Genomic DNA, 21,504 nt, shown 5'->3' on the forward strand with positions numbered 1-21,504 from the left:
GTGCTAGGTGTTTAAAATAAGAAAAAAAATCAGCTATCTCACAGCAGGAAGATATTATGTGTATTGGTAGGTATAATAAACATTTATTAAGTGCCTTTGATGTGCTAGACACTGATTAAATGCTGAAGATACCAATAAAAGTAACTCTTGGAAAGGAGCTGGGAAATAAGGAGGGTAATTGGGGAGGAAGGAAGGGAGGGAAGGGAAAAGAAAGGGTTAGAGGACAGGAAGGGGAGGGGATAGAGACAGAGAAGGGGAAGGAAATAGGAAGTGTGAAAAGGAGCAAAACAGGGGAAGGAGAAAGTGAAGAGAAAGAGGAAGGGGATGGTTCTGAACATTTATTAAGTAAATGCTATCAATCAGTGGATTTATGTATTTAGTTATGATATTTGACTGCATTGGTATAAGGATTGCCCAGCAAAGCAAATCTCTGTCAGAGTAGTTTGAAAACTACACTCCAATTTATATTGTTAGAGGATTTTGGGGGGATACAATGATAGCATGACACAGAACTTCCATTGGACATGCTTTTGCACATACTATATTCACAGACTCTTAACCTTGGCATTTTAGAATACATGGTAGCTACTTTCGATGGTCACTTCTAGTGTCATTTTTGACGTGAGTTTCTACTGACCCTCTCATACCCTGAACCTCTGCCCCACCAACAAATCTTATATTAATTGTGCATATGCTTATATATGAACATGTTGTGTCCAGCAATAGGATGTTATCTTGGAAGACAGGAATGGCTTGATTTTTTCCATTGTATTCTATAAGCTTAGCATAGTGTCCCATTCATACTGGGTGCTTAATAATGTCTTGATATTTTTAATTGATTGGGAGATTAAATGATTTGCACATGGTCATATAAACTTTGTGTCAGAAAGCAGTACCTTGAACTCAGTGGTCCTGACACCAAGGTTGACATTTTCTCCACTATGTCATGGAGCATGAATAACATAATTAATAATAGTATGTTTATTAAGCCCCTCTTCTGTCACAGAGATTGTGCTAGGCACTGGAGATATAAGTACAAAGAAAGAATAAAGCATTTACCATTCTCCAGGGACTTACATTCTAATGGGCAAAACAAGTTCATATACAAATATATACAGCATAACTATAAAGTGAACATATACTGATATTTACAGACAAATATTTGAATACCAGGTCATTTAGGAGAGAGGACACTAGCAATTGAGATGGATCAGAAAGAGATTTATGGAGAAGTTGATTCATGAGTTGTCACTTAAAGGAAGAGAGGGAGTCTATGAGGTGGAGGTAAGGAAAGAATTAATTTCAGTCATATATATTCATACATGGATACATGACTATATCATTTTATGATTATAAACCTATATGCAAATTTACACAACTCATGTATGCATGTGCATGTTGTTCAGTTTGTTTCAATAGTGTCTGACTCTCCATCAAAGGTATTATTGGCAAAGATACCAGAGTGATTTGCCATTTCCTTTTCCAGATCATTTTCTAGGTGAGGAAAGTAAGGCAAACAGAGTGAAGTAATTTGCCTAAATTCACTCAACTAGCAAGTGAATGATGTAAGATTTAACCACAGAAAGATAAGTCTTTCTGATTATAGGCCTGGCACAATGCCTCCCAGTTGCCCCATATGTATGCACATGTATTAGCTTGAATACATTTATTATTGACTTAACTTGGGTGTGTGCATGATCGTTCACATAAAACTATATGGGCCTTTGTATGTTTATATAAATAAAACCACACATACACTTGTTTATACTATGTGGGACTGTGTATGTACATATATATATACACATACATATTTACATACATATGCACATGTATGTAGTGATATATACATTTAAATGTATTTTCATTTTTTCATTTCTAAAACAACACTTTGCTCTTTCATAACCAAGTGTTTTCAAACACATTAGAAGTACTGATGTATGAAAAATGTCAGTGATGTGTTTAAAATTTAGAAAATGAGCTATTTATTGAGTCAGTGAAATATAGAAATGCAACAGGAAATCCATTTTTGCTCTGTTGAAATCACTAAAAATGACACAACATATTTTTTGCCCAACCAGTGTCAGAGTGGGGGAAGGGAGGGGATTAAATGAATACTAAAAAAATGAGTTTTCATGTAGTTGGGTAACTTTTGTCCAAAGTTGTAGGTCCCTGAAAAGCATGCTTTATAATGAATATGCCTTCCAGCTATAACTACAGCATTGCCAGAGCAAAGCAACAATAAATCATAAGAGGGATCTTCATTTATCAGCAGTAGATCTGCCTGCTATGATCATCAACCTTCATTGTTGGAGGAGGTAATCAAATCATTAAAGCACATTGTGACTTAAATATGGTACGGAAGCAATAAGAAAGTCGTCATTCTGTATCTTTCCTTGTATACATAGAGACTGTCTGGATTTCTAGCTCCTTAGCTTTATGCAGTATGTCAATATCCATGTGGGAAAATGCAGCATCCAAATCAGAGGGAAAGGCAAGGGGTTTATCTCCAGAGAAAGAGAAAAATGCATAGAAAGCACGCTTTTGGAAAGTATATTCAATTTTCTCCTTCTCAATGCCAACTAACATTTTTTAGTCTTGAATTTTAATGTCTCCTTGAGTAACAAGATCTCGAAAGAATCACAAGTCAAAGTGATCCAAAAGATTGTAAAAACATGGATTTAGAGCTGTACGGAACCTAAGGGCTACAGTTTAAGACTCATGGGGGAAGGGGAGGAGGAATACACACATACACACATGCATATTTATGCATATGTATGAACACATACATGTATAACAACACACAATACACATGTATGTACACATATATGCTTGTATACACCCAATGATCATGGCATATTTCCAAATGAATATGATAAATAGTGCAGGGAGTCATTATCAAGGAAAATAATTCCTGGAGAATTTAATGGATTTATAGATCAGGGAAGGGTAGATGGATAGTTTAAATGTGCTAGTGACTTCCATGAAATAGACAGATAATAATAGGTAGGTCTCTTCTTTGTCTCGGTGGATCTGCTATGGAGAATTAATGAAAAGATATTGACACAACTGATAGAGGATGAAGGAACATGGGTGATCCACAATCTGTTCACATTGCAAAGTTTTCAATTTTATGAGATTCTAGATTTGTTGGACAGGTGATATAAATTATCTCCATGATCAATATTCTCCAGAATCAATCATTTTATTTACTGTCTCCCACCCACTCAGAGTCACTCACTATGGAGCTTACGTGTTTCATATCTTCCAAGAACCAATATTAACTCTGCCTTGGCAAACAAGCCAAAACACTTCAAAGTCTGATAATGATTGCCATGATTCTCATATGCCTAAAGATTCACCATTGCTCAATGGGAAATAATATATTGTCCAATATATTATATTGACTTGATATAAATTTCCTGTAATACATATTTTCTGTTCTGGATATAAGCAGGAACAAATTTCTTTTCAAATCTGGGTCAAATTTTATTTGGAGCTACTGAAGATTTATGAAAAGAGTGATCAATTTGGGTTCAAATCTAGCTCCTCTAATTCCCAACTTGATCAAGTTGTTTCAGGTCCCTGAGAATCAGGTTTCTCATCTATAGAATCTGACACTGGACCTGGATGATCTCAAAAGGTTCTTACCTCTAAGCCTAGGATCACAGATTTCTACAACTTTTCTTTAAGGAAGGGATAAGTTTTAACTGGCTGAGAGAATTAAAGAAGTTGAAAGATCTATGGTAGAGGTAGTGTGAACCTGCATTCCTTAATTATCCCCATACTAATGGCAACATGAGTGTCAGAGTCATGAAATAAAATTTAATTTATATTTGAATGGAAATAAATCATTATATTTCTAGGAACCATCCCACTCACAGAGATATGCTACTAACTTCTAGTTAGTTAGAGCAGCCATTAATTGGTAGCTTGAGGGGTACACTATGTATCAGACAATCAGGCAATATGAATTTTAATCTGGAGAACTTTCTGCCATTTTTCCTAAATCATGTCAAATGTTAGAATTAAATTCATTTCAGAGAGAAAAAGAAAAGCCGAAGAATCAGAGGTAGTGCAATTTAAACATTTAAGTAATAATTATGTGTCTGGCAGGCACTTTTCTAGGCACTAATGATGCAAGGAAGGAGAGAAGGAAAGAAGAAAAGAAGGAAAAATGGTCTTGAGGTAGAGTCTGAATTCTGTTGGGATAGGAAGGCAATGTGCACAGACTTAGTGAATATGTGATATCTATCTATCCATCCATCCATCTATCTAGAGATGCAAAATACTAACAATTAAGGAAGTCATATTATATCTACCCAAAAATTATATTCCATCTAAGGAAGGACTATATTTTTATAAGAAAGGTGTCTGTTGGAAGCACCTAGGTGGTGCAGTGAATAAGGCACCAGCCTTGGATTCAGGAGGACCGGAGTTCAAACCCAGCCTCAGACACTTACTAGCTATGTGACTCTGGGCAAGTCACTTAACCCCCATTGTCCTGCAAAAAAAATAATAAAGGTGTCTGTTTTATACTTCCACCATCCTTTATGCTGTCTTACACATATAGGCACTTAAATATTTGTTAGGTTCAATTGCTTCGGTTGAGTTGTGGAAAAAATCAAGTATATTACAAGGCATTTATCAATCATGGTAGAAATGGATGCACAGACTTAATGACCCATCTGAGGCAAATAATCACATGATGCATCAAATGTTCTATCAAGTGCTATATTTTCTTCATCTCCTGTTGTGTTAAGTCTGAATTAGGTCCCAGGACACAGAAGGTCAAAAGAACGATTACAATAAAGGTGAAACTTTTAGATATTATATTTCCTAGAAGATAACTTGAATACAGTGTTTCATCAGCCAGGTACAATTTGGAAATCCCAAACTCTCTTACAGAAGAAAAAAAAATCAAATAAGTAGGAAAATGAAAACTTTTCTACTACAAACATTTGTCTTCTGACCATCATCTCATGGGAATGTGTCTGGGTAGTTTGGGCTGTGCTAGATTAAGAACAAAAATAGTCATCTTGAAAAGGGAAATTGTGAAACAGCAGCTTGACCAGGAAATTCAGAATCTTTCCCAGAAGGACAGAAAATGAAATTCAGTAAACATTTTTTTTCTGTTCTATTCTAGGTTAGTAACATTTGTACAAAGGTTGCACTTAGGAGGACAGTCAGAGAATTGTAACAGGTATAGATATAGATAGAGGATGTTCCAAAAGTTTCCTTTTCAAAAAGAAGTCTAGTTTGAATTTCTGGCATAACGTTACTATACAAAGAGATTAGTATGGGGAGGAAATCTGATGGGGAACAGTATTCAAATACTGTTGGTAGCATTTTGTGATTATCTAAATGCTTGTGCATTTCTACTTATTTATTTTCTTTTTCTCTTACCTGATGCAGATCTAATATTAGGGCTCTAGTTCTTTTGCTCTTTCCCTGCCTTGTGGTATGATAACCAAGGGGATATATATATATATACACACACACATATATATATGTATACATATATATATGTATATATGTGTATATCTATACACACACATATATATACATATACATATATATACACACACACACACACACACACATATAAATATATATAGGCAGAGGTGATTAAAACATTTTGAGAGATTGTTTCTGGGAAATTTAATGATCTTATTAATAATGCCAGGATTTGTGTTAATAAAAGGATGGCCATTTGGCTGTTTCTCTTAGACCAAAAACCTCACACTCCCCCACCCCCATAGTGGACTCACAGTTTATATGCCCTTTGAAGAGTATGTATACCTATTTATTTATTTATTGCTATTTTTTAGCTTTGTCTTAGAATTTTATTTTCCAAGTTACATTTAAAAGCAAATTTTGACATAATTTTTTAAAGTTTTTGTTCCAACTTCTCTTTCTCCCTCCCTTCTCACCCCTATCCCAAGAACTCAAGCAATTCAATATAAATTATACATGAGTAATTATGGCAAACAACTCGACATTTGCTAGGTTGTGAGAGAATACAGATAAAAAAAAAACTTCAGATTAAGGAATTGTCAAATAAAAGTGTATCAGTCTGTTTTCATATACCATCAGTTCTTTCTCTGCAGGTATATTGCAATTTTCATAAGTTCTTCAGAGTTATATTGGATCATTGCCTTGCTGAAAATAACTACTTGCTTCCCAGCACATCATCTTCCACTAATGCTGTTGTTTTGTATACAGTACATTTCTTTCTGCTTCAGTTCATGTGGGTCTTTCCAGGTTTTTCTGATAGCATCCTGTTCATCATAACTGTTATATAATATGCTAAACTTGACAAAAAATTTTCTTCATAATAGCCCAACAGAGTAGGTACCATACATGTTGACATTGTAGTCAATCATCATAACTATTTCCCTCTATGCCATTCCCTTCCAATGATATTTAATCTATTTTCTATCTTATTTTGCCCTATTCCTCCTCAATAGTGTTTTGGTCCTGACTGCCCCCTCCCCTATTCTACCTTCCCTTCATCTACCCTTCCCTCCTTATCCTCTTCCCCTCCTACTTTCCCATAGGGTTAAATAGATTAATCCCCCCAATTGAGTGTGTGTGTTACTCCCTCTTTGAGCGCACTCTGATGAGGATAAGGTCTTTGAGCTAATTCCGTTTTCTAAATTTTTCTTCCTTCCTCCCTTCTCAACTCTCCCTGTGAAATCAAGCAATTCAATAAATGTCATACATGTGCTATTATGCAGAACATCTTCACCTTCTTTGAAAGTGTTTTGCTTTTTGCAGCTCCCTCCCCCAAACTTCCCTTCCCTCCTTCCCCTCTTCTCCCTTCCCCATCTCCTTACCTTCCCACTTTTCCTCAGGGCAAAAATATATTAGTATACCTGCTTGAGTATGTATGTTATTCCCTCTTTGAGCCAATTCTAATGATATTGTTTCCCTCACTCCCTTACTCCTTCCCCTTCTTCCCCTCCCCTCCTTAAGCCTTTTTCTTGTTTCCTTCATGTGAGCTACCTCTCCCCTTACCCCTCCCCCAGTCTATTCCTCCGACACCTCAACCCTAGGTGGCACATTGGACAAAGCCCCAGCCCTGGGCCCAGGAGGCCCAGAGCCCAAATGTGGCCCCAGACATAAGACAACTCAGCCTGGCTACTCCACAAAGAACAGGGATACACAAAAAATAAATTCTTTCAAAATACCAACCCTTAATATTCAGTTCAGACCTATGTCCTCTATGTATTCCTTACTGAAAAAGTTCTTACGAGTTGGAAGTATTATTTTCTCATGTATGAATGTAAACAGTTTAACCTTTTAATGTCCCTTGTGGCTTCTTTTTCCTGTTTATCTTTGTATTATTCTCTAGGTTCTTGTAATTGAAAGTCAAGTTTTTTATTCTGTTCAGGTCTTTTCATCACAAATGCCTGAAAATCCTCTTTTTCATCAAAGTCCCATTTTTTCCTCTGAAAGATTATAGTCAGTTCTGCTGGGTATGTGATTCTTAGCTGTAGTCCCAGTTCCTTTGCCCTCTGGAATATCATATTCTATGCCCTCTGGTCCTTTGATGTAGATTCTGCTAGATCTTGTTTTACCCTTATTAGAGCTCCACAGTATTTGAATCCCTTTTTTCTAGCTGCTGGTAATATTTACTACTTGACCTGGGAGTTCTGGAATTTGGCAATAATATTCCTGGAGGTTTTCCTTTTGGGATCTCTTTTAGAAGGTGATTGTTGGATTCTTTCAATTTCTATTTTACTTCTGCTTCTAGAATATCAGGGCAATTTTCCCTGAAAATCTCTTGGAGGATGGTGTCTAAACTCTTATTTTGTTCATGGTTTTTAGGTATTACAATGATTTTCAAATGATCTCTCCTGGACTTATTTTCCAGGTCAGCTGTTTTTCCAAGTAGATATTTCACATTGCCCTCTATTTTTTCATTCAATTGGATTCCCTTTACCCTGTATTGGTTTCTCATAAAGTCAGTAGCATCCATTTATTCAATCCTAATTCTTAGGCAGTTATTTTCATCAGACAGCTTTCTTATCTCCTTTTCCATGTGACTTTTCAAATTGTTGACTTTTTTCTCATGAGTCTCCTGCATGGCTGTAATTTCTCTTTCCATTCTTTCATCCCTCTATCTACATCTTCCTTCTATCTGTCCTCCTTTCTCTTCAAAATCCCCCCCCCTTTTTTTTTTTGGCAGGGCAATGATGGTTAAGTGACTTGCCCAGGGTCACACATCTAGTAAGTGTCAAGTGTCTGAGGCCAGATTTGAACTCAAGTACTCCTGAATCCAGGGCCAGTGCTTTACCACTGCACCATCTAGCTGCCCCTCAAAATCCATTTTGAGAGCTTCCAGGGCCTGAGAACAGTTCATATTTTTCTTGGAAGCTTTGGATGTAGGTGAACTGAAGTTGTTTTTCTCTTCTGAGGGTGCACCTTAATCTTCCTTGTCACTGAAGAGACTTTCTTTAGTTCTGAAGTTTCTTTGCTTGCTCATCTTTTACTTGACTTTTAATTCTCTCCTGCAGGGTGGACCCTGCTTCTAGGCTACACTACTTTCCCCAGATTTAGAGGGTCTCAGGTGTTTTGGTTTGAGGGAGGGCAGGTTTTTCTCTCACCTGGCCTGTTCTCTGGTCTGACAATAACCTCAAGCCAACTTGCTAGCTTACCAGACAGCACAGTGCTGTGGTGGTTTTTAGCTTCAGTGAGCCTGTGACCCTCCCCCACCTGGGCCTCCAGCCACTCAGGATTTCTTCCTACTTCCCAGCTGGGGTGGGACAGCTGAATTGCTCCCTAGGTCCAGCTGATATCCCTGCAGTTTGCCCCCCGGCCAGCTGTGTAGCCCTCTCACCCAACTGCAAGCTCTGTTCCAGAAGGTGCTGGTGTTGCAGCTGATCCAGAGGCTCGGGATTTAAGTTCCTCTGGTATGGCATGTCTGGGGTCTCTGTCAGTGCAATTTCAGGGTTTGACTTTACTCGAAGCCCAGCACAGCCCGCTTTTATCTATCTATACCTGCACATTAATCTCAGCCTGTCTTTTGATTTTTTTCTGCTCCAGGGCTTCTTTTATTGCTGTTTTTTTGGGTAATTGTATTAGAAGCTCTGTGCATTTAATTCCTTTCCTCTGCCATCTTGGCTCTGCCCCTCTTATTATCCCTTTGAATTTCATCTTCTATTAATTCATTCTCAAATCAGAGATATATTAAAAAAGGATTGTGAGATGTTCTCCAAGTTCAAAGGTGATTGAGTGAAATTAGTTATTTTAGACTCATCAATTTTATTTGTGTCCAAATCATTAGTCCATTTCTTGAGTCCATTAAGTGTTTTCTGAAATGCTATAGTTCCTTCAAAAAGGAAATAACTTATTTTCAGGATGAAACAAATGCATTAGGTATTGAAATAACAAAAATTCACTTGATAATGATGAAGCTATCAATGAGTAAAAAAAGTAAAGAAAATTAAATGCCGAGAAAATGTGTACCATTGAGGTCAAATCATCTATCTTTTTTAGCTACATTTAAAACTCAATTGATTCTAAGTTTCCAGGGACAAAGGGATTTTTTTTTTTGCAAATTCAGCAAATAGAAAAAAATGTGTCTATAATACTGTTGTCACTTTACAAGTAACATTATTTTTATGTTTATATGTAAAGTCTCTAGCCTTTCTTGCATTCTGACAGAAAAACACAATAATAGAAATATATTTGAATTGGTAGCAGCAAATTTGAAAATCATGGAACTAATATATACTCCTATACATAGAGGAAAAATATAAAAATGAGACAACCCTGCCTTCATTTCTCCATTCTAATGGTGTCTGTACTAAATATAACCCAGAAATATGTGACATCACATTCTACCAGCTTTCAATGAACACATAAAATATACTCCAAGGATCATGTTAGCCCTAAGGACAAGGACATTGAGAGATTAAGCTAGTAGTAATACAAGGGCTAAATAAGTTTGGCACTAGGAAGTAGAACTTAATAACAGATCTAAAACTACAACTGAGCATGCAAATCTGTGTTATCAAACATTTGACTAATAAGTTCAAGATATGATGATTTCTCATGTTCAAGAATCACAGCACTAGAACTGGGAAAGTTATCTAAAATCATTATGTTTTCCCCTTTCTTTTTACCATTGAAGAAACACAAAACTTGCTTATAATTATGCAGGTAGAAAACATCTAAGGCATGGTCCTCTCACTCAAGAATCAATCTTTTCATCTTGCTGACTTTTTTACTTCCCCATTTTCTGCCTTGGAATTCCTTCATGCTGAGCACTTTTTATTTCATTTGTTTAATGGTACCATATTATCTTCCAATATAAAGGATAGTGATATCAAAAGAGATAAAGTTTGAAGGTATGAAAATCTTTAAAACAAAGTGACATAGACACATTTTAAATACCAAATAAAGTATTTATGTAATAGTATTGAGCAAAGTTTTCAATTTTCATATAGTTGTCTTGTTAACATTTATTTAATATTGACTGGGCCATCACTAGTTATCTTTACTTTTGTCCTGCCACTGGACTCCAATGACTCTGGATGAGAGAGTGAGGCTGATGACTTTATGCAGCTCTGCCTCACTGATAGATAAGTCACATGCAAGTCAAGACATTACCCTTAGGTTGTCATTGGTCTTCTTTGAGAAGGAAAGATCAATAACAATTTGGATACCCTAACACCATATGCAACACAAGGATAATGATAATGATTAGAATAATGATGTCTTTATATATGCACATATGTTTATATGTATACACACATTCAGTACTCAGGAGCAGCTTAGTGCAGCTGAGATGGGCCTTCAAGCTGTGGAGGAAGAAAAACGAATGAGACACAGGAACCGACAGGCAACAGAGAGCGCAGTTTCCAAATGTCCTGGTTGCGGCAGGAGCTGCGACTCCTGTATTGGACTGCACAGCCACACTGTGGCCTGTGGCTCTTCAAGGCGCTGACCCATGGTCGTCCTTGACTGGCAGAATCCTCCTATACACACATACACATATATGCATATACATATACACATGTAAATACACATTCTTAGTAATTTTAAGCCATCATATTCATTCTACTATAATACCAAATTATTAGAAGGTTTCTTTCCATCAGCTCAGCTGCAGTCATTAAATAAATCAGTTCTAAGAAGTGAACTTACTAACCAGTATCATGTTGAGTGAAACATTTAGCCTCAGAATGGCAGCAAAACATTCTTTAACTCCTGGGGGAAACACCACTTTGCTGTCCATCTACAGAGCTCTCTTTTCATGATGTAACTGATAGTTTTGATTAGGCCTTCTTGTCAACAGATTATTGCCAATGGGTATACCGCCAAATTACTCTTACTCTATTTATGTATCCCCTCTGCTACTGTGATATTTTACAAAATGCCCTACAGAATGTAAGCTCCTTGAGGGCAGGGAATGATTTCATCTTTGTCTTTGAACTCAGCCCCAAACATTTCTTGGCACATAGTGGGTAATTAATCAATGTTTGTTGAATTGAATTTTTGAAAATAAATCTCCAAAAAGGGGATTGTGGTGAGAGAATTACTTACTTTAGGAAATGAACAATAACCAAAAAAAAAAAGTTCTTTTTTTTCCCCTCCCTAACTGCATTAGCTGACAGTCTATTTTCACTGCAGCTGATACCCTAGATCCAGTCTATTAAATAGTAAGTCTCTACATCCTGCTAGTTTTATCTATCCATCAGAGGATAAGCCTCCACTAATCCCCCCTATAGAATTGGAAACGGAATTGAAAGGGTGCTCTTGGGGAATTCAGCCTATTGGTTTACAGGCTAGATCTCACTAAAGTCCTTTTGCAGCTAAGTAGGACTGATTATTTTTCAAATGTAGTAGATAGGCTGAGTATTATCTTTCCTCTTATTTTTTTTTTAACCACACTAGCCTATGACTTCCATCTAGGGAATCTCTCTCTCTCTCTCTCTCTCTCTCTCTCTCTCTCTCTCTCTCTCTCTCTCTCTCTCTCTCTCTCTCTCTAATGTCTAAAAATGCTCTGAGCTTCATTTTAATTCAGCTTTTTTTGATTTCCATGGATGCCCTATGAAGGACCTTCAGAAACAACAATGTTGACATTACATCCTATGTTTTGTCTTTATGGAGTTCTACAAAGCTACTCATGGGCAATCAAGTTATAGTGAAGTCTGTGGAAAATTCTATTTAATTCTTTCAGGGAAACAATAATGTAATTTCAATGGTCTGCTCTTGAACTATTTAGACAATTTTGTTTTATTTTGAACACAGGATTGTGTAGTGACCCCATGGCTGCACTGAGTATCTGAAGTCATCTTTTTGAGCTATTTGCAATTAGTTTGAGTGGCAGTACTTTATTTTATTTATATATCCCCTGAATTTTATCTGACCAAGAAGACTGAAGCCATAATTTAATTCTCAATCTAATGTCTCTGAATTAATTCTAAATCCACAAATCTAAACATGGGCCTTTCCTATCATTTATTGAGGCTATTTTCAAGCAAGTTTTATTTCAATGCACCTCAGCTTACTGTAGGAGATACTTGAGCCTAAATGCAACTCACTACTTTGATTTTAGTCAAATTCAAGTACCCATTGAGATTTGTTAATTTTCTTTCTATTTCTTCTGATATCTATTTGTAATCCTTAAAATAAAGTAGAAATGAGACAATCTTTTCAAAAAGGACCACTCCCAAGATATGAAAGAAATGCCAAATACCTCATCGGGTATAGAGCATGATATTCTTTGACTCAGTCTCCAAGGTAAATTGTGGGTTTTTAATATCTATGATAAAAGAAGTACTTAATACATGCTTGTTGAATTGAATTTGTGAAAACATTTCAGACTCCTTGATCTTTTATCATCCCTTAAAGAATTTTCTTGTCTGGACATTCCTATTCAGGTATAAAGGGTTATTAAATACCTGTTAATGATATTTTAAAATATTTTTGGGGAAATTTCTATTTCATTCATTGGGGGAACATAGATATATAAGCAGAACTGAAATTGGATTAAATGTGATTAGGCCCCCACAACAGCCAGCTGGGTTGAGGCCATTAAAAGCCACTCCTGGCTCGTTTATGACAGGGGACATCCTGTTGGGCTGGAAATTAGTAAATTGATGTGAAATTATAAGTAATTAGCTCCAGCATTTTCACAGACCCTGTGAAAATTATTAAAACACATCTAACAGCTGTTGGCTAATCGAGAGAAATAGTGTAGTCGCCGCGGAAAATTTTAAATGCTACTAATAAAATTGTTAGCATTCCAGGGGCAACGGGTGTCTATTAACATGCGTGAAGGCAGAATTGGAACTACAGAAAAGCTGTGCAAATTGACAATTGGGCCTTGGTTTTACAGCAAGCATCGATATTGACATCAATAGATTAAATCCCAATATTCCTGGAGGATAACTTCTTAGTTATTTTATTCTACACTTCAGCATTTATTCAGGGATCCTAAGCCCTGAAATAGGGAAGAAGACCTAGTCAATTTGGAAGGATTCTGAACAAGGGAGGCAAATAGCCAAAAGTTGTCAATTTTGCTACTTTTGCCTCTGGCTGCCTTTGTGACCGTCCTTCAAGCCACATCTCTGATCCTCAGTTTAACCATGCATAAAATTGATATTTCACCATTTATTTACCTCACAGAGTTGCTGGGAAGCCCAAACCAGCTGTTTTAATTTGTTATTGAAATGATGTATAAATTTTATATATGTGTATAAATTACATCGATGCAGTGCAAAGTTGCAGACACACACAGGAAGAAGGTGACTTGAAAGAGCTGGTGATGGACTTTTCAGGTCTGCTCAAGTCAAATTGACTAATCTGAAATAATTTCAGTTTCCAGAAAAATCACAAAAGAGCAATCTCAAAATAAAGAATATGCCCTAAAGAGGACATTTCTGAAAGTCATGAATAAAGTCACTTTTCTGCTTCCTCTACTTTGTCAGGTGGCTTTGTTATGGACTGTGTGCTGTGTATGCATTGGTGATGGACTGAAAGATTTCTCAAGGACATTTGAGCTCAGAAAAGAGGTTGTCTATCTTGACAAGCCAGCAGCTAAAGGGAAAGCCTATTAAAATCCTCGTCTTCCTTCAAATCACAGCTCAGAGATCACATTCTTTAAGAAGCCTTTCCTGCTACTCATTCTTAGTGAACATTGCATTCTCAAAGTATTTTGTTTAATTTTAATATTCTTTGGATATTATTATCTGTGATCAAGTTTCATCTACTCTACCCCACATCACAGGTAAATCCTTAAAGGGTAGGGACTGTGTGTGTGTGTGTGTGTGTGTGTGTGTGTGTGTGTGTTTGTGTGTGTGTGCCAAGTGATTGTGCCTTTCCCATGGTATCATCTTAATTAAACCTTATTGAACTGAGTTGTCTCCAAACAACACTTTGAAACCCCTGCAATTTTAAGCCCCTACTGTATACAAGAGGAGAGACCGTTTATCCACCACCTCTTTGATTTCTATGATAATTATTACTCAATAATAAGTAAATAATAAACACAAAATAAACAATATTGAGGACTTACAAAGCAGCATTATTTACAAAGTAAAGTACTTTCACATGGGGTATATCATTTGATCCCCACAGCAACTCCTTAAGGTTGTTTCTATTACTATCCCCAATTTTTCAAATTTCCCCTTCTTGTGGGAGGTTAAGTGATTTTCCTAGGGTCATATAGGTAGGAAGTTAGGTGAGTATTAATTCAGAACTACCTGACTCCAAGTCTGGTGCTCTTCTATATATAAATGTATAAATTTAAACAAACAAATAAACATATAAATAGGCCCTGCCCATTATTAGAGCTACCTAAAGCAAGACTACTTTTAGAGGTAGCAAGATCACTGTCACAGCTAGGTTATTCTTTCATGAGGATGTTGTAAGGTAGGTATTGAACTGAATGATCCCTAAAATATTTAGATTTAGAGGCCTTTATATTCTATCAAGAAGAGGCAGCTAGCCACCTTTAGTCCAACTTTCCCTTCAGAAGAATAAAAAATTTATGATGAAGGCATGAGTCTGGAAGTAGCAGGACTCAAACCATAGTGTAAAGTCCAGTTTATTCTAATGGAGAAAACATTTCATTCCTTGCAAATAGGTGTCTGCTGGAAGTTTCTTTTTCTCCCCTCAATTTTAAAACATTCAGACAAAGAGCTCAGCTGAACAATCAATAAGCATTTATTTAGCTCCCACTCCCTTCCATGCTTTATTATAGAGTGCTGGTGACACACAGAAAGAAAAAAAAAACACATTCCCTGCTTTCAAGGAGCTCACGTTTTGTTTGTTTTTTGTTTTACAGGGCAATGAGGGTTAAGTGACTTGCCAAGGGTCACATAGCTAGTAAGTGTTAAGTGTCTGAGGCCGGATTTGAACTCAGATCCTCCTGACTCCAGGGCCGGTGCTCTATCCACTGTGCCACCTAGCTTCCCCTAAGGAGCTCACTTCTCAATGAGGGAGAAAACATGCAGGTAACTGTGTATACACAATATATAAATTTTGTCAGTAACCGTTCCCTCTGCCCAGTTTAAGCATCATGAACTTCCTCACATGTACTCAATTAGGAGGCCCATAAAGAACAGATATAAAACAACTGGATTTCTCTAGAAATAATCCCTAGATACATGATGCCTCACCCACCTAAGAGACTTAGTCACATAATTAGGGAATCACAGATTTTCAGTGTTTGAAGTGTTCTCAGTGGCTGCTTAGTCAACCCATATCCGAATGCATTTCCCACTTGAATATACCAACACTGAGTCATTTACCTTCTTCCCTCTGGAGCCAAACAGAACAAATCAAATCCTTAACATACGTGCCCTGTATTCAAACACTTAATTACAGATATCATGCCCAAGTTTCCAAATGCTTTCTCTTCTTCCATCATTCAGTAATTATGGAATCTTGGAGCTCACAAGTGCTTTAAGACAAAAAACAAGGTATTTTATTTTCTGACCTTGAATTGTTTTCTTGCTCCCCATCCTCATTGTCAAGCATTTGTTCTTTCCTTTCTTCTCTCCCCTACCCATTGGACAAAAGAAATATAAATAAACAACCTAAAAATATAGCTTTTAACAAATGTGCATAACTAAGCTAGAAAAAAAAAGATAAAAGGTATGGCTCATATGGAGAGTGTGATTTATCAATAACCATCTGAATCCATAGTTGATCATTACAATGATCAGAATTCTAAAGTCTTTCAAAATTGTTTGTTTTTTTTCAAAATGGACTCATTATAAATTGTTCTTCTGGCTCTGCTTACTATACTGCATCACTTTATAAACATTTTCCTGGCTTTCTCTGAATCTTTTTTGTTTAATAATTTCTTATATTGCAAATGCATCCCTTTATATTCACATAGCACAATTTATTCAGCCATACTCCAATTTATGAGGACCCCCTTGGTTTCTAATTCTTCTCCAAAGTAAAAAGACCTGTTATAAATAATACTCCAACATATAGGGTATTTTCTTCTTTGTTAGATTGCCTTGGGGCATTAGCCTAGTAGTAGTAGTATCACTAAGTCAAAACTTAATGGCTTTCAGGACAGAGTTCCCCCACCCTTCCCCTTCCTTCTTCCTTTGGTTCTTCTACTGATTCTCTCCAGACTTTGTGGGGTTTTTTTGTTTGTTTTTGTTTTTGTTTTTTCCCTGTCATTACCCAGAAATCTTCTTATCATAAAAGATGCATCTGCATGGCACTATTCTAAGTCTCAAAGTCCCTCCACCCCTGTGGTTCCTCTCATTGGTTAACTCTTCCCAAAGATTTCATTTTAAGCAAATGGCCATCTGATCCCTGTCTTCTCCTTCGCTCATCTCCCAGGGCTTCTCCTGACTGTCTAGGCTACATTTACCACCATGCCCCGAGTAGGTACCTTTTTCTCAGTTTCCCCCACTATCTAGCTTCCTTTTTTGTGCTGTCTTCTTTTTTTTCTTTTTTTGGTGGGGCAATGAGGGTTAAGTGACATGCCCAAGGTCACACAGAGAGTGTCAAATGTCTATGGCCGGATTTGAATGCAGGTCCTCCTGAATCCAGGGCCAGTGTTTTATCCATTGTTCTACCTAGCAGCCCCTTGCATTTTCTAATAAGATGCAAAATCCTTTGTCAAATATCTAATAATGTTAAATGGAAACCTGTAGAAAATGTCATTAATTTCTTTCAATAAGGTTCAAAATATCTGATAATTTCACAATCAGCCCTTTTGTGTCTTTTTTCTACAATAAAACCACACTATGCAAGAGTTATCAGCCATCTACTCCAACACACATTGCACCACTACAAAACTAATCTATAAGACACTCAACAAGAGAACATCCAGAGTCTGAAAACTTCCAATGATGGTCTTTTGCTGACTCCACAGAAAACTCATTCCACTTTTGAATAGCACCAGTTTTCAAAGAAATGTATTCTTAACCCAGGCTAAAATTGATCACTTTTCAACTTTTAGCTATTGTTTCTAGGTGTGTCTTCTAGGGCCAAGTATAACATCTTTATTCCATCAATTGGTCACTTGGTAACAAACATTTATTAAGTACTTACTATGTGTCAGCCAATGTGCTAACTGATTTTTCAATGTTTTGGAAATCAATATTTCTCACTCAAACTTGCTCTGATCTTTGAGTCTGAGTACACAGCAACTTGAATGCTCAGATTGTAGGGATATTTACTAAGAAGGATAAAATGGAATGAAAATCTTTCCAATTTGAAGCTTACCCTTCGGGGAATTAAAGAAGTTAGAGGATTTTACAATTTGTTTGTGTATGTATATGGTACACACAAACTGTTATCTACCAGTTAAGCAATAAATATTTATTAAATGCCTACTATGTGCCCGACAATGTATTACAATTTAACAGGATGAAATTTACCATAAGGGACAGAATGTTCCCCTTTGAATCAGGATGATTTTGGTTCATATACTGCCATAAACACACAAAAAAATGTGTGCCATTGCATGTCACTCAACCTTTCCAACACCCATTTTCATTCTCCTGAAAAAGTGAATAATGATTCTTATGGCACCCAGCACACAGTGATCTACTGTGGCACATATCGTATTAGGTACTCTTTTAAAGTAATTTATAAACTTGAAAATGCTATTGGTTATTGTTCTTATAAATATTATTGGGAAAACTTACAGATAAAATCTGGGACACTTATTAAGATATATCAGATAAAATATGTTGAGGTGAAATAAATATATACAAATTTATACATATATGTGTATGTGTGTACATATGTGTATATATACACATACATATGTGCACACACATACACACTAATTTTTTTCCCCTTTCTATTTTTCTTCCCAATAGGATAGGAGGTTAGATTGCAAAAAATAGATATCTATTAATGTTAAAAATAGGAATGTGGAGGGGTTGCTGCACATTTGAAATATTGCATGTACATTGATATGAAGTCACTGTATTATTAATTTAATTTTACTGTTTTACTGTCTTACAAGAGACCTCTCCTGAAGCAAGAGTAATCTGTAAATGTTTATAATGTAAAAACAACACCAACACAAACAACAACATAATAGATCGATATTTTTTGAAAGGCACATTCATAATTTGTGCCTCTTTTAAGACAAGAACAATTGTGGTGAAGAATATTAATAATCCATATATCTAAATGAACCATACAGACAATATTGATGTCTGTTGCACTCATACATATGCTATCTCAAAACACCAAATCCAATGAGAATGATCAGGAGTAAAAGGGACCACAGAGATCAACTATCTTAACTAGGCGAAATGGTTGCCCAAAGTCATCATGAAGGCAAATGACAGAGGTTGGGCTGCTGCTAGGTCTTCACATATAAAGCCATTTTTCTTCATAGTACACAATGGCAGCTACTTCTGGGATTAGATGGTCAGTAACTACTTGCTGACTGAAGTCCTTCTTTCATTTTTTCCCATTAAAACCTTTGTTTGGTTTTTAGTTTATATTTACATTATTGAATGACAAGGGCATCAATTTATGCAACTCATGCTATTGAAATACATTTGTTGTTTCTTAAATGATTATGAAAAAGCAATCAATCATTTCATTTTTTTGAGATCCATTGTGGACTCACTTCACTAAAGTCCATTCCTGATGCCTCATTGGATTATTCAGACTCTGAAAGAATATGCTAGTGGTGAAAAAGAATAAAATAAAATTCTGGCCCATTTTTCAACTCAGAATCTCCATTATACTTATTAAATAACTGTATTATGCACTAGACTAGGAACTGAGAATTCAAGGATTAGGTACCTCACAGACCTTTATCAAATAAATGATTTATAAGAACCTTTTGACTCTTTAATTATAGGATACTATAATAATCCTCCAGCACCTTCTTGAATTTTGTGGGAAAATAGGTACACTAATGCACAATTGATAGAGCTGTGAACTCGTTCTTCCATTGTAGCCCAAAGAAGCTATGGAACTGGGCATGCTCACTGACATAGCACTAATAATACTGGTTTGTATTCCACAAAGAAAAAAAGGGAGTACACCCATATGCACAAAAATATTTATAGCAGCTCATCTTTGTAGCAGCAGAGAATTGGAAATAGAGAAGATTTCTGTAAATTTTGGAATGAATGCAGTAAATAATTTTGATGAAATATAATTGTGTTACAAGAAATAATGAGCAAGATGGCATCAAACAATCTGAGAAGACTTATATGAACTAATGAAAAAGGAACTGATTAGAACTAAGAAAATACTATGCACAGCAACAATATTGCAATGATAGTAAACTGTGAAAGACTTAGCAACTCTGATCAAAATTATGATCCAAGACAATTTCAAAGGGCTCATGAGGAAAAATGTTCTCCCGTTCTAGAGAGAGAACTTATGAATTCAGAAAGCAGATTGAAATTTGTTTTTTTTTTTCACTTTTCATTTTTTCTTGACTTATTTGCCACATGACTAACATGGCAATATGTTTTACATAACTTCACATATATAATGTGTATCATATTGCTTGCTTTCTCAATGGGTAGGGAAAAGTTTGGAGTGAGGGAAAGAATTTGGAACTAAAAATAACAATGTTAAAAGAAAGTAGGTTTGCTTAGTCTTGAAAACAATAGATTTTGGTATTGACATGATAGCTATCTTCAAATATTTTAAGGACTTATATAGGGAATGAAGAATTATATTTATAGTGATTGACCCCAGAGGTCAGAACCATGAGAGAGAAGGTCTCAGATTCATATCAGAACAATCTTCTTAACAATTGTAATTCTCCACCATAAAATAGGGTTCCTTGCTTTGTGGTAGGTTCTTAAGCATCTTAAAGGAGAGATTCATTCATTACTTATGAGTGGTGCTGTAAAGTGGATTCTTGTCCATTTTGGATGAGATGGCTTTGAACAAGGTATCTTGTAATTTTCAGAGTTTATGATTGTATAATGCTATAAAGGCAATCAGGGTAGAGGGAGCCTAGATACTATGCCTATATCCTAAGGAATCCCTTAGGCAGTTGGATGTTGGACATCATACCTCTAACAACTCCTGTGGTGGCACTGGTGCCAAACTGTACTGGCTCTGCCTTTCCTTGGATCCACCAATGTTGCAGAGAGGGAAAACCTGCTGCATGGGCAACAGCTTGTTTTCCCTATTGATCCACCCTGGCCAGCACCCTGGAGAGGACACTTCAGCTACTCCTCATGGGGTAGATACAACATGGGATGTGGCAGTTACTGGTTATAAGTCACTCAGGAGCTGCGGCTCCCATATTGGACTGCATAGCCGCACTGTGGCCTGTGGATCTTCAAGGTGCAACTGGTGGAGGCCTACTATATATAGATACTATGACAAATGAAGCAATGAAGTAAGAATAGATGGCTTCTGAAATTCCTTCCAACTTTGTGATTCTCATATACTATAAGGAACCCCTTTATATCTATCACCGTGAAAAACAAAAACAAAAACAAAAACAAAAACCTACCTCTTAGAATGAAGTATAGTTGAGATTTGATAGGGAATTTGATTGAGAAATATTCAAGAATAATTAGCTCTGAAATTTGCAAAGTTATTACAATGGGCCAATGGGGTTTGTCTATGGCTAAGAGAGAGAATCTGAACTACTTCAGAAGGCTAGTGATATAAATAGAGAAACAGAGATGGAGATACATAGATCTCTCTCTCTCTCTCTCTCTCTCTCTCTCTGTCTCTCTCTCTTTTGCCATGCACAAACACACACAAAGGCACACACATATACATCTTCCAGTCCCACAAATTATACCTTTGTTTTGTTTTTTGTTTTTTGTTTTTTTTAGTGAGGCAATTGGGGTGAAGTGACTTGCCCAGGGTCACACAGCTAGTAAGTGTCAAGTGTCTGAGGCCAGATTTGAACTCAGGTACTCCTGACTCCAGGACCGCTGCTCTACCTACTGCGCCACCTAGCCACCCCCCACAAATGATACCTTAAACAACACTAAAAACTCAAAACCTGAAATGATACTTTAGACAAAATTCCCTGGGGCCATGTCTAAAAGAAAACCAAGT

The sequence above is a fragment of the Dromiciops gliroides genome, chromosome 6 (assembly GCF_019393635.1).
Source record: "Dromiciops gliroides isolate mDroGli1 chromosome 6, mDroGli1.pri, whole genome shotgun sequence".
Classification (NCBI taxonomy): Eukaryota; Metazoa; Chordata; class Mammalia; order Microbiotheria; family Microbiotheriidae; genus Dromiciops; species Dromiciops gliroides.